The sequence below is a fragment of the Petaurus breviceps genome, unplaced genomic scaffold (assembly GCF_028583685.1).
Source record: "Petaurus breviceps papuanus isolate PSGF00001 unplaced genomic scaffold, PetGlider_PUasm1.0 90887, whole genome shotgun sequence".
Classification (NCBI taxonomy): Eukaryota; Metazoa; Chordata; class Mammalia; order Diprotodontia; family Petauridae; genus Petaurus; species Petaurus breviceps.
In genome coordinates this window covers 1,319,159-1,331,540 of record NW_027187370.1, presented here as the reverse complement: position 1 = coordinate 1,331,540, position 12,382 = coordinate 1,319,159, and the positions used below count along the sequence as shown (strand labels likewise).

Here is a 12,382-nt window from a genome sequence, read left to right as displayed (position 1 = left end):
CACCACTGACAACATGGGCACAAGCCCCACAACTTTGGCTCTCTGCCCTCTGGATGGTGGGGTGGCACATACAGGAGAGGATGGTCTTCAGAGAACCTGGAAGGACAGCAGGCTAAGAACAGTAGAATCTCCAGGGAGCCTGGTTTGGATTCTCTGCCCTAGCCACAGGTCCTCAGCCATTCCCATCCTCCCTCTCCCCTGTAATCCCATGCCAGTAACAAATGGATTTAGGATAAATGGGGTTAATCTCTCATCTGTCCCACATCACCTTCCTGCACACTACTGGGGACCTGCTCTGACCTTGTTTAGAAAGCCTAGTCTAGGGTATTGGGAGCTGATGACTGGGGTGTGAGTTTCTCAGGTGGAGTCTAGTCCCATTGGGTTCGGGGAGTGAGAATGTGTGGCTGACTTCTAGCATCAGTGAGCTTTGCTTCACAGCCCTCCTAATGTCTTCTTCCTCCTTCCCTTCTTAGTTCCCTCTCTTTTTTTATCATGGAAAAGTGCTTTCCCCCTTTACCACCTTCTCTCCTCCCTCCTGCTTCCCCCGCCCACCCTTGCTGTCTGTAGCCCACACAGTTTGGGGGAGAAGGAGGGAGAGGCTGTTTTCAAAGTGCCTGGATCTCTGTGTGTGTCCGGGTGTGTTGGGAATTGTATGGATTGGGTGTCTGGGTGTCTCTGTGGGAGGTGAGAGCGGCTTGGATTTTCGTGTGTGTGTGTGTGTGTGTGTGTGTGTGTGTGTGTGTGTGTGTGAGAGAGTGTGTGTGAGAGAGCTCGTATGGCTGTCCAGGGGTGTCTGTGTCTAGGTGGGGGGGATTCTCTCCCTCTCAGTCTGGGTCTCTGCCTCCCCACAGCCCCCACAGCCTGGACCGCCTGCTGCTCTTTCTGCAATTGGAGCCTCTTCTTGCTTGTTTCTGGAATTTGGAGAGGAGGAGGAGGCAGACAGACCTCCCACACTCTGGCCCGCCTGCCTGGCATCTTAGGGGGAAGGGAGGAGAGAGGGGGCATGCTGGGTTCCCTCCTTCCCTGGAGATAGGTATGGTAGAAAAGAGCTGCCTTCCTAGAGTTCTACACCCCACTCCCCTGCTCCTCAATGAGTTTCTACACAGAGTTGGAGACCAGGAATAATGGGACATATATACAGACTTAGTCTGCTCTGTCCTCCCTCAGCCAGGGAGGAGGTAACAACTCCTGGTTGATGCCCCCACAGCACAACTGGGCCCTCTACCCCATTATCAGCCCCAGCAGGGATTAAGCTGATGTCACAGCCTGGGTCCTGCACCTGTCAACCTCTCCCACTCTGTCTTGTCCTGTAACCAGAGATCATAGGGGTGGGGGCTGAAATGTGACAGGTGGAATTTCTAGGGCCTTACACCCCCTCTTCCCATACCATTCTCAGCAGGTGTTCCCCCTTTTCTTCCCTAACAACTTAAGATTTCCCCATACCTACTCAGGTCTACCCTATCTTCATACCCCACCCTATTCTTCAAGGAGGGAAAAGTGGGACAAAGATCACAAATAGAATGGAGGAGGAGTGAAGAGAGGTCTTAATCCTATTCCTTTCACATCCTCAGATCTCCCCCCTTTTCCTTTTGGGCCCCTGCTGTTACTCCTGTGATGGTTGGGGAGATTTGGGGGTAGTTATTCCTTAATATTTTAATGGCATGAAAATTGGGAGCTCAGCTCAGGACCAGTGGGGCGTCTGGGTCTGGCTGGCCGCCCGGCCTGGGCTAAATATAGTCCAGGACATCTGCAGAGAAGGGGGAGAGAGGGGGGAGGTTCCATTCCCTCCTTCGGGCCAAGGTGCCCTCTCCTGACCGGGCACCTTGGAACTGGGAGGGGTATTCCTTGGCACTCATGTCTGAGGCATAGGGCAGAAAGAGCAACTGAGAGAGCTTCCAGTTTGTCTTCCCAGGCAGAGAGTGTGGCCTGTCTTAGGGGATGACTGAGATGTATTTAGAAAGGATTTGAGAATTTAAGAAGGGAGATGTGGTGGTGGGAGGGGGGCATTTGGAGGGTTAGTGTTAGGAGACAGTCAAATACTCAGTCTCTAGGCTTGTCACGCTCCAGGCCCAACTCCCCTTTCCCCCCATCCTAGAGTCACTTAAGGACAGACACTTGGGTGTTTGCGTACGTCACTGTCGCTGTGACCCACTGTATGTATGTTCAAGTGTATACATCTCTTGTGCAGTGCATGTTCTTCCTCTTCCATTGAGCCCTGAGCCTAATGCATGTAGCACCCTCCACCCCCCCCCCCAACTCTCTCTCTCTCTGTCCCTGTCCCCAGCTCTGAGTCTCTCTAGTCCAAAATGAAACCCTCCAGGCCTAGGAATCGAGACTTGAGAAGGGGAAGCTGTGGTGAGGAGTTCTCTGATCTATAGTCACGGCAGGAAGCTGAAGGGAGGGGGTGGGGGGGCAGACAGGCCCTTGAGTGGCAGAGAGGGAAGGACCCTGACCTACCTCAGTGTGGAGGGAAGAGGAGGGGCAGAGTGGTCACTTCCACATCTTCCTCTCTTGCCCTCCCCCATGCTCTGATCCAGGTTGGGTGAGGGGTACTGACTCTCGGAAGGGTGCCACCCCCCCTCCCCATAAAAAAAGTACTTCCAATCACGTGGCTACCACTTCCTGTCTCAACCTTGGGCTCCTCATAGGGCCATGTTTGTTGTTGGTTGCCATGGATATAGCCACTGTGGGCACTACCCCTGGGGCCCTCAAGAGATGTTTTCTCCCCACCCTCTCAACAGTGTGTAGGCCTGTCCCTGGGGAGAGAGCCCCACCAGCTTTGGGGGACCTGGACCCTGAGTTCCCTTTGTGTAGGGCTGAACGGTTATGGCAGTGATGGTGGGATAGGTGATGCCTGTTACCTTCCTCTGCTCCATGTGTATATATGTATGACCGCTTGTTATTTCAAAGGTGTAGGTGGCTAGAATGACAGAACATAAGAGCTACAGGGGAAGGAGTCATCTAGTTCTGATCCTTTCATTTACAGAGGAGAGAACTAACGTCCAGACCAGGGAAGTGATTTACCCAAGGTCACACAGAGGGAGAAGCAGAAATTAGCATAGTCCTTAGAGAGCTGTCCTGGAAGCCACAAAAGAGCCAGGTTCAAGATCTCCCTTGGACACATACAAGCTGTGCTACCCTGGGTGAATCTCAACCTCCCAGAGCTCTAGGAAACTCTCAAAGAACCCAAGTGGCACAGACGGTGAAGACTTGAATAGGTAGAGGGCTTTCCTTGCCAGGAGTTCCCTAGATCATTGAAAGCACATGTCCAGTTCCTGCCTGGCCACTGGATTCTCACAGAGATAGCAGCCCAGCTCTGGCTGTGTCTGACCCTGTGCTTCTGTGTTTCTCATAAGGATGCTGGGTTCCATGGGGACTCTTCTCTACCCAGCTTCTCTCACCCCACCCTTACTGTATTGGGGGCTCCTCCTCCCACCCTGTGCAGTTGGAAATGCTCATTTTTTTCCAGGAAGTTTTCATGTCTTCCTGGCATTGCTGGGTGGGGGGAGCACTTGGAGGTGGGGGCTGGCCAATATCCCAGGCTATGCAAAGTATGTATGGTGGCAAGGAGGATAGGGTAATTAAATTTACCTCTCCCCCAGGTCCCACCTTTATTTCTAACCTTCCCATCTCCCTTGTATGTCTCATTGTGTCAGATCCTTTGGGAAGGAAGGTAGAGGAGGCATATTGCTTTTCCTACCCTGCCCTTACCTTAGACTGTGTGTGTGTGTGTGTGTGTATAAGAAGGTGGTTCAGGCATACATTGCTTTTCCTGTCCTGATCCTAGATGGTGTGTGTGTGTGTGTGTCTGTGTAATGAAAGAGGGTGAGTGGAGAGAGACCCTAGACCTGGGTTCAACTGGGTGGGGTGTGTCTGGAGCAGGAAACTCCTGGGGGTCCTAGGGGTGGGGTGGGAGAAAGGCAGCCTGAGTCAGGCCTGGTCTGGGGTCAGTGCCAAGAGGATATCCTGAGGCAGGAGGGGGAGAAGGGGGCGTTCCCCGGCTTCCCCATGTCCTAGGTCCCTGGGGAAGGGACTGTGTGCGTGTGTGTGTGTGTGTGTGTGTGTGTGTGTGTGTGTGTTTTTGGAGATACCATAGTAGAAGGGAGTAGAATTGGGCCCTCCAGTGAAAGAGGGGTAGGTCACACAGAATCCCCGTGGTGGAGCATCTGGCTTTAGACATAGAGTGTGACGACTCACTAGAACAAGTTGTGGGTTGGTGGGAATGAAAATCTGAGGGTGGGTGGATTCTGGTGCAGACCCAGGATGAGCTCTGCCAGGAGAATCTGGAAGGGGAGAAAGGAACTATTTCTCTTGCCCTCTGGTTTTCTCTGTGGCCTCCTCCCATTCTCTGTAAGAGAATGAAAGGGTACTGAGAAGGGGCATATGCCAGTATGGGGGTGGGGAAAGCCCTGTGCCAGGATCTGGTTGGGGAGGGGGTGAGTGGTGGTTTCCATGCAGGATGGGGGAAAGATGGGTCCCCTTTAGGGGTATTGCCCCAGAATACCCTCCCCCCCCCCCCCCCCACCCCCAGACAAAGCTGCCTTTGTATTGACCAAACAATCCTGTGGTCTAGGCCACCGACCTCGCCCGCTTCATCTTTCTCTTCCTCTTCCTGTTTTCTTCCTTCCCCTACCTTCCTTGGTCCTTCTCCTTGAGTCTTGGGGACTACCACCCTCCACTGCCTTCTCACCCACCCCCCAGCCCCTTTTACCTATGATGTTCTCTGAAAGACCAAACAATGTGGCATCTTTTAGGCCCTGAGTTTTGCTCTGTGGTCTTAGGGAAAAAGATCTGGAACCTAGGGAAAAGTTGTGGGCAAATTTGTGATTCTCTTTTTCCCGCCTCACACACTTCTCCGTGTGGCAGTCTGAAGTTTGGAGTAGGAGACTCCTGGAAAGAATGGCAGTGGCGACCGTTTGAGTTGAGCTGGAGGGGGTTGGCCCCAGCAGAACACCTTTCATGCTTTTTTCTGTCCCCTTGGGGAAGGGGAGGGTATCCAGGGCACTATAACCCAATTGGACTTCACATCTAGGGCAGGTCTGTTCTTGCCTTCCTTTCCTGGTAGGACTGGATATAGTCAATTCCTTTAGGAATATGGAAGAAGGGAACTGAAGAGACCCCAAAGGGTAAAGTTCTTGAAGACTTCATCGAGATCTGTTGAGGTTTGCTCCAAGAGGGTTGATGGGTAGACAGCATTAAGGGCTTTCTGGATACTTGTGTCTAGTCAGAGGGGGGAAGGGGGTAGAGAAGAGTGAGGGCAAGAAACAAGGCTGGAGAATCTCCACCCATTGCCAGCCCAGGGCTCTTTTTTCCCCCCACCTTGGGAAGATGGACTTACTGATTTTAGTGATGTCCAAAGACCTGGGTTTCAATTCTGGGTTTGCTGCATAAGGGCTGAGTTACCTCGAACAAGTCATTTTACTTTCATTGGCCTCACTTTTCTTATCTGAAACGTAAGGACATTGAACTTGATCTTTAAGGCCTCTTTAATATTTAGATCTTATAAACCAGGATCTGTCTCTGAGCCTGGTGGGGAAAGGAGTAGGTATGTTCCGAGTTTGGATTTAATAGTATCTCTTGAGGGTTTTTGCTTTTTTGGGGTTATAATATCACCTGGGTATGGAGGAGACCACACGGGAGCATTTGGGGTTCCCTTAGTTGGAAGTGGGGATCATTCGGTTTTGTCAAGTCCAGTTGGTGGTCTAGTTACCCTATCATCCTCCCCACCAACACAGTTCCCTGTTTTTACTTTATTCAGCACTGCCTTCCTATCTTACCTCCCCCCCTCCTCCCTGGCCTGAGGGAGTATGAGGCCCTGTCCCCCCTGAATTGAGGGGGGTGCTGGCCAAAGGCCTGGGCTTGGATGCCTGGCTTCCTGCCCACCCAGCTCTTGGCAGTAGGGAGCATAAATACTGAGACTGAAGCTGCCTGATTGCCTAGTGGAGGGGTTGGGGTGGGAAGGAGCTGGAAGGAGCTACTGCCCAGTCTAGCTCTATCTTTCCCTGTCTCTGTCTGTGGAGCCCATAGTGTTCAAGGCTGGCTGTAGAAGGGAGAAAAGAGTCTCCACTCTCTTTCTAAAGCTGGTGGGGTAAAGGGAAGAGAAAGGCAGTGGCTTTTTTTTCTTGGAAAGTTTATAAATAGCTCTATCCCTTGTTTGAAATCTGCCCTGCCTGCCCCACCCTACCCAGTGGAGCTTAGCCTGGCTTCTCTGAAAGGGTCCTGGGGGGCAGCTGTTGACTTCACCCACTTAGGCTATGACTGTGGCTACTCCTCCACCCCCACCCCCCCACAACGAGACTTGTGTTTTGTGCCTCATTTGTTTATGAATCATTGACTGGCAAAATGCATGGGAATCCCCTGACCCCAAATTGGGGCCCCACCTTTCCCCTTCAGGGTCTCTCTAGCTCCCTTGAATGCCAGGCTTACTTATTTTAAATGGGACCATCAGAACTGGTGGAAAAGAAGGAAGGAATATAGGGAAAGATTTCAGGCAAAACTGCTGGTGGAGGGGAACCTGGGAGGGGTCATAAAATATCAGGAGTTGGAAGGAACCTCAAAAACCATCATAGTTCATCCCTTCACCAAGAATCCCTTCACCAATGCTCCAAGGGGCTTCCTCAGCCTGGCTGAGGTTGGAGGATGAAGGAAGTACTCTATGCTTTTCTCTACACATTCCTCCCCTATTAATCCAGAGGCTTCTTCTGGTTTTGTCAGAATAGAACTGGGGGCCCTAGGCTGGGTGTGTCGGGGTAGAGACAGAGTATTCTCCCAGAATATACCCTGTCATCCAAACAACCATCAGTGTAAAGGCAAGAATATTCAACTTGGAATTAGGGGATTTAGGCTCAAGTCCCAGCTATGAGATTTACTATGTGACCACTTCTCTCAGTCTCAGTTCCCTATTTTGTAAAATTAGGGGAATAATAGTTATGCTACCTGCCTCAGAGGGTTGTTGTGAAGAAAATGCTTTTTTTTTTTGCAGTTCTGTAGTAATGTGGATTGTTATCATCATCATTATTATTATTATTAAAGAGGCAGATTGGTATGGTATCGTTAGATAGCTGACTTCAAAGCCAGAAAGACCTGGGTTCAAGTCCCACTTCTGATACATACTGGGCAAGTCACTTAACCTCTTGGATGTTCTAGGAATCTCTCAGAAGACTCTTTTTTTTCTTTCGCTTTTTGGTGGGCAATTGGTGTTAAATAACTTGCCCACGGTAACACGGCTAGTTTTTGTGTGTTTATGTTATGTGTCTGAGGTCAGATCCGAACTCGGGTCCTCCTGGCTCCAGGGCCCATGCTCTACTCACTACGCCACCTAGCCGCCCCCTCTCAGAAGACTTAAGTGGCAGAGACAGTGCCAGCCAGCATTAGTAGAGGGAATTTCTTCACCTGGAAGTTCCCTATACCAATGAAATCACAGATACAGTTCCTATCCTTCTTATTGTTGTTTTTACTATTGGTATATTCTTCTCTTCTTTTTCAAAGGGGTTTAGATAAAAATGGTCTGAGGACAAGGCATGATCATGTTATTATTCTCTCGTATGTACTGTTCTATGAACAGATGCATAAAACAACCACTTTGTATAGTTAGATTAAAATGATTAGAATAAACCCATCCTTCCTGGGTTTACTCAAAGCATCCTTGATACAAATGTAGCAGACAGGATGCTGGAGATGATATGCCCCTCATCTTGTTCCCACATAACCTTTGACCTCTTCTGGTAGATCTCCATACTCTGAAGCTTTTCATCCCATACAGTTTGGAGACTTGAGTTTTTGGAATGGTGATAGCTATTAAAAACATTGTTTTTAAGTTTTTGATGAATCAGCGTGACATATGGGAGATGATGGGTGACAGTTTAGTCAAGGTGTGGTTCCAATATAGTTTATTGGTTAAATTTTCCAGGATGTATATTTGTAGTTTGGGAATTTTTTGTTTTGTCAAATCATGAAAGATCCAGAGCTTCTGATGTTTAATTCAGGCCAAATCTTGCTAAGTATTTGGTAGATGTTAAGTACTGCTTTAACAGGCTGCAGCAACATGTTGTAGAGTGTCCACTGTTTCTACAAATGGTCCAAATTGATCACAAAATTTCAGCTTCTTAAGTCAGTCAGCTAGAATTTACTAAGTAGGTACTGTGCTAAGCCCTGTAAATACAAAGACCAAAAAAAAAAAATAGTTCTTGTTCTCAAGGAACTCACAGTCTAGTGGAGGAGACAACACACAAGCAACTTTGTAGAAACAAGATACACACACACACACACTTGAGTGCACTTACATGCATACACGAATTTACACGGGCAAATTGGGGATAATCTCAGCAGGAAGGCACTAAGATTAAGGAGGCCTAGAAAAAGCTTCTGGCAGAAGGTAGAACTTTAGCTCAGACTTAAAGAAGTAAAGGAAGCCAGTAGGTGAAGATGAGGAGGGAGAGAGCATGGGGGGCAGCCAATGAGAATGCCCAGTTTGGAGATGGAATGTTGTGTGGGGAGAACAGCAAAGAGGTCAGTATCACTAGATCATAAGAGTATGTGAAGGAGGGTAAGGTATAAAAGGACTGAAGAGATAGGAAGGGACCAGGTTGTAGAAGACTGTAAAAGCCAAACAGATGATTTTATATTTGATCCTGGAGGTTATAGGGAACTACTGGAATTTATTGAGTTGGGGCAGGGGATGACATGGTCAGCCCTGTGCTTTAGGAAGATCAATTTGACAGCTGGGTGGAAGAGGGTTAGGGAGTGAATAGATTGAAAAAAAAGTAAAAACCTTCCGCACCCAGCATTCTCAGGCCATGTCCTGCTCAAGTATTAATCAGGCCTGGCCCTGCTTAGCTTCTGAGAGTCTATGAAATCAGGTGTGTTCATGGTGGTATGGCTGTTATTATAAGGATATATTATAACCCTCCTGTAATTTCTGGTGCCAAGATCTAGTCCTCAGTTGCTATCATAAAGTCCTCTATTGCCACAAACAAATCCACATGACTCAACCATTTGTTTGAGTCTTCTTCATCAGTGTATTGTTGAATGCTCAGTTCATCCAGATGTTACCCATAGAGGGCCTTTTGATACTGCTCTTGCATCTTAGTCATTTCATTGGCTCCATCCAGAGGTAAACTACTTTTCATTACTTTTGGTAATTCAATGGCAGGTGCCTGTTATCAGCTATCACTATAGCTTAATAAAGTAATGGTGGTGTGGGATGGCTAGGTGGCACAGTGAATGGAGCACCGGCCCTGGAGTCAGAAGGACCTGAGTTCAAATCCAGCCTCAGACACTTAACAGTAGCCGTGTGACCTTGGGCAAGTCACTTAACCCCAATTGTCCTGCCTTCCTCCCTCCAAGAAGCAAAAAAAAAAGTAATGGTGACTTGTTCCAAAAATATTTATGTAGGTTTTTGACATTTATATCATTTATCATTATCATCCTCATCATCCTCATGGTGGGAAGCAGGGAGAGAGGGAGAAGCTTCCTGTAAAACAAAGTCTTTATATCACTCTAGCAAACCAAGTAGAAGCCTAGTGGTGGGGGTCATAGGAAGATGTGGTAGAGAGAAGCCCCAGGTGGCTGAGTTTTTTAGTGAAAATGAGGAGGGTACAGTTCAAATCAGTTCAATCCTCTTAGCCTTAAAGGAGGTGAGCATCCTATGAGGGACCTGTTATATGGTAGTATGGGGCTAAAGCATGAGAAAGAAGTTCTTGGAGTAGACTCTACAGGGGTAGATTATATAGCAAACTATTCTTGTGCCTGCCACCTTCTCTGAAATCCCCTTGACATTGCCCCCTGTGTCTCCTCCCTCTTATTTGCCACTGCCAGGTGGGGCACAAGAAGGGTTCAGGATATCCTGGCACTGTGGGCTTGTGGTTTTCCCGCCCCTGCTGCCCACATTGGGGGGGAAGGTACCCTGTGGGTAGCCTACGAGGTATAGGAGTGGATTGGATGTGGGTGTCTTGTTTCCCTTCTCTGCCTGTGTTGCGCCTTGATTCTCTGAAGATGCCCCTCTTACCCCAGGAGAAAGGTGATGCCATGCTTCTAGGATGAGGTGGGGTGGAACTGTAGGACCAAGTGGGTGAATACACACATAGACAAACACATACACAGACACACACTCTCTCTGCCCTTCCTTTGGAGAAGAAGGGCTTTCCCTGAGGAGTAAATAGGAGTCCCTGGGCTTTCAGGGACTTTGTGTCTATGCCTCCTCAGTCCCTCCTACCTCCATCTCCACCCCTCTGCCCAGCCCTATTCGATTGGCATTGCTTAGGGCCTTTGGCAAGATCTCTGTGACCTTTACCCCTGCCTCTGTTGCTTCCTCCTCCCCTTGGCTGGAAGTCCCTCCCTTGAGAACTCTAAGTAACTTTGCTCCAGACTTTATAGCAGAGTTGTGTTGGAGACAGACTCTCAGCCCTGACATGGAGGTGGTTGGGTTGGCGGGAAGGAGGAACTGTGGGCTGGACACAGGCTCTATTCCTTCTAGGTGAGAATGAGGGGGATGCCTCTAAAATCTGGGCAGTATTTAGTGGTGAAGTTCAAGGTTGCTCGGGGTCTCCCCCTTGGAGGTGGTTGTAGCATCTCTGAGAGTGGAGTTCAGGTTGGGCTCAGAGGGTACCCTTAGAACTGATATCTTTCAGTCTGACTGGATATGTGGGATATGCAACTGCTGAAGTATCCTGTGTTTGGGGGCTTACTGGAGATATGGGGGCCTAGGATGGAGAGAGGCCTGTAGGCAAGCAAGTGATCAGCCAGCAAATGATAAGCTCAAAATAAGCTAGGTTGGATAAGACAGGGTGTAGTAGGGTTCCCCTTTGTCAGAGAGCCACTCCCTTAGCTGTCTCACCCTGAGCTTATCTATGGAGGCTGAGCTCAGGCCTTGTGAGAGTGACCATTTTCCATGCCTTGGGGAGGGTAGGCATGAGTGCCTATGTTTGATCATTAGTGTATGTGGTGGGATGACTGGGCTAAGGGGGCAGTTGCTGCTTTTAGGGCCTCTCTTGGCAAAAGAGGCAGTTGGAAGGGCCAGTCTGGTGGAGAGCTAGGAATCTGCAGTGCAATAAACTCGTGTGTGTGTGTGTGTGTGTGTGTGTGTGTGTGTGTGTAATTGATGGTGGTTGTGTGGGGGTTGTATGTCTGAGTATATAGACAAAAGTAAATAATTGTGTTCATTGTCTGGCATGGTGATATAGTGATGGTTACCTCCACACAGACACACACACACACACACATGCACACACACCCTTGGAAGTGAATGTGTTTGTTTTGAACACAAATTTGTATTGATAAATTTTATTCTTGAAACATCGTACAGATCCCCAGCTTTCCCCACAACTAAAATCTTTGAAAACAGTGAAGTAAAACAACACAAAAGAGCAATTTGGGCTGAGGATATATGAACATGATTTCATTTTTCCCACCCAAACCCATGACTGTCTATCTGTCTGCCTGAGGTTCTAGGTCACTATCTCCTGTCCCTGGTGAAGTTAACCCATCTGGAGAAGTTCCATAGAGGTCCTGGGTGTGGCAGATTGACTGCTGGCTAGGTGGGGCTCCCTGGGCCTCTGATGTCACCCTCCTTTACTGTCCTGGGAGGACTTCATCAGAGACCTGGAAGTGTGTTTCTGTGGTCAAAATTAATAATCATGGTAATTAATAGGCTAGGGAAGCAAACTCTATCCCCAGGTTGAGGGGACAAAAGCCTACTTTTCCCTCCTCCTTCCCCTGGGGCTTTTTGGCTTACTAAGGAACTGAAATACCCTTTTTAATGGTAATTGCTGGCCTTGCCAATAAATTTTTTTGGGGGGTGGGGGTGGGAGGCAGTTGGGGTTAAGTGACTTGTCCAGGGTCACATGACTTGGCCAGACTTGAACTCAGGTCCTCCTGACTCCAGGGCTGATGATCTATCCACTGAGACACACCAATTAATTGAATGTGCTGGGAATTTTGTGCCTCAGTTTACCTTAATTTCAATTGTGACACCCATCCTTCACCTCCCCGCTCCCCCACTTCTGTCTGTCTCTTCCTAATGTCTACTTGGCACTTACTACCACCCTACCCTACATTATTCAGGTGGGATAGTGGACACTGAGGGGGAAGGGTTGCCAATGGCATCCCTGGCAGGCAGGCGTTATCTAGGGTGGTGTTAGGGCTTTGTGGTATTCCAACAATGCCCTCTGCTCCCCAAGGCATAATGTTGCTTATCCCCCCCATCCACTGGTGTTGTAGACCAAATGTCAAACTGCTCTCTGCACATGCCCTGGTGTGGCCTTTGATGGCTGTGCTAGTGTATTTCTCTTTATCTCTCTCCTTTTGTCTCTCTGTCTTATTCCCTCTGTCTTTGTGACCTTCCTTCCTTCCTTCCTTCCTTCCTTCCTTCCTTCCTTCCTTCCTT

General features: G+C 48.8%; 1 protein-coding gene across 6 annotated transcripts in view; it reads left to right on the top strand.

Moving 5' to 3' along the window:
- RARA (retinoic acid receptor alpha) overlaps positions 1 to 12,382 on the top strand; it is a 54,051-nt gene that overhangs the window by 13,832 nt on the left and 27,837 nt on the right. The window contains exon 1 of one of the 6 annotated variants that reach the window (XM_069074227.1): positions 1,012 to 1,033. The exons of the other annotated variants lie outside the window; for them this stretch is intronic. The gene's annotated coding sequence lies outside the window, so the exon portion shown is untranslated. Of the gene's footprint in view, positions 1 to 1,011; positions 1,034 to 12,382 lie in introns of those variants that run through there. 6 annotated transcript variants of the gene reach the window in all.